Source organism: Nanorana parkeri, unplaced genomic scaffold, assembly GCF_000935625.1.
Source record: "Nanorana parkeri isolate BGI_ZX_2015 unplaced genomic scaffold, ASM93562v1 scaffold1052, whole genome shotgun sequence".
Classification (NCBI taxonomy): Eukaryota; Metazoa; Chordata; class Amphibia; order Anura; family Dicroglossidae; genus Nanorana; species Nanorana parkeri.
The window spans coordinates 488,728-490,581 of NW_017307320.1; the positions used below are offsets into that span (position 1 = coordinate 488,728).

At 39.6% G+C, this 1,854-nt stretch overlaps 1 long non-coding RNA gene across 1 annotated transcript in view; it reads left to right on the forward strand.

The window, feature by feature from the left end:
* The first annotated feature begins 1,045 nt into the window (after positions 1-1,045).
* The window catches only part of LOC108796075, a 4,397-nt gene continuing 3,588 nt past the window's right edge, over positions 1,046-1,854 (forward strand). The window contains exon 1 of the long non-coding RNA XR_001941782.1: positions 1,046-1,083. This is a non-coding gene — a long non-coding RNA (uncharacterized LOC108796075). The remainder of the gene's footprint in view (positions 1,084-1,854) is intronic.

A 1,854-nucleotide genomic window follows, 5' to 3' on the forward strand; every position in this document is an offset into this window, starting at 1 on the left:
TCACACCGCTGTGTTGCGTTGTACTGTTAAAAAAAAAAAAATAGTGCATGTTCTGCATGGAACCGAGCAGTGTGAACTGGTCCCATCCACACCCATTCATTTTTTTGGGTTACCATTCGTTGACATCCATTGGAAACCGGATGGCAGCAGATCTGGTGTGAATGGGGCCTATGAAGTGGTACAGGACATGGAGCAGGCAAGGTGACCACTGAACACTAATGACGGGGGCATGGTTTCTGGCACCAACAGAGGGGCACCATTCCTGCCAGTGACCCCATTCGGGGCCTCAAACTTTGTAATGTACAGCGAACGGGCTCTTCGCCTTAAATATTTAATGATCTTGGTTTTATATTGTTTCTCCAACTTTTTTTTAATATCACATTCATCAAAAGGGCTGTCTGATGATCAAATGGTGAGTTGTAGTTCGTATACATTGCTCATCTGTTTCAGTAATGCCTGTTTTTCTGAATCCCTCATTGTGTCTATGGGAAACCTTTAACCTGTGAGGGCCGCTGCCTGGAAGTGTGCATCCAATGTTGTGTCTACATAGACATTCCTTAGATAACTGGATTCTCAGCAGCCTAGAAAGCCGTGTATTCTTCATTTGCTGAAATCGTTTCCACATTACAAAATTGTTCCTTAATGTCCCTGGTGTTCTTTACCACATTGATCCTCTAATCTTAATGCAAGTCTACGAGACCATATCTACTGAGAAGAGGCCATAGTGCTTGCAGAGTCTGTGTGATTTGTTTTTTTTGCCTAGGCCTCAGGTCACATGAGGGACTTCAGGAGCGGGTTTTTTTTTTAATATTTATTTATCCATAGCAAGAAAGGTGTGTGTGTGTGTGTGTGTGTGTGTTTGTTTTTTTTCCTTTTTCGCTCATGTAAACCTTACCTTCTATTGTAGTCTAAGCTGCGCTGTTCAAATATCTTAATTTTCATAGGGGGGTTCTGTAAACGGTACAGAAGAATTTGGACATGGCGATTTGTTTACCACAGTTGGAAAGTCTCCACCCAACATCACAGACGGTGGTGGCGGCAGCAGCATCATCCCACCTGGACCCACAAGCGGGCTGGTGCCAGGTGAGCCAACACCATGAGGCTGGCATTGTTGCAATGTGTAGTTGTGTTTACTTTTCTACAGTAGTGTTTTTAATTTAAAAAAATAAAAATTATATATATATATATATCTATTCTCTCTATTATATACACAGGTGAAACTTGAATAATTAGAATATCGTGCAAAAGTAATTGCAGTAAGTGCTGCAAAAGGGGCCCAAACCAAGTACTGAGTACATATGCATGCTTGTACTTTTCAGAGGTCCGATATTGTTCTATGTACAATCCTTGTTTTATTGATTGCATGTAATATTCTCATTTTCTGAGATTGTGGATTTGGGGTTCTTGGGGTTTTCATGAGCTGTAAGCCATAATCATCACAATTATGACAAAGCACGGCTTGAATTATCTTGCTTTGCATGTAATGAGTCTTATCTCATATATTAGTTTCACCTTTTTAAGTTGCATTAGTGAAATAAATGAACTTTGCACAATAGTCTAATTATTAGAGTTTCACGTGTGTATGTATATACATACATACATACATACATACATACATACATACATACATACATACATATCTCTATCAAGGGAAAACATGATGCTAGTTACTCAACCAGTCAGGTGTTTTATTTGTAAGTGTGTGTGCCTTCCTCACAAGATATCCTCATTGCCTGTTCGTCTCTAGGATAGTTCATGGCGGGAATTTTTCTACCAGTAACCCAGATGGCAAGTAAAAGTAAAAAATGGACAGATTCAAAGCCATTTTTATGCTTTTTAAAGCACATCTCCAAC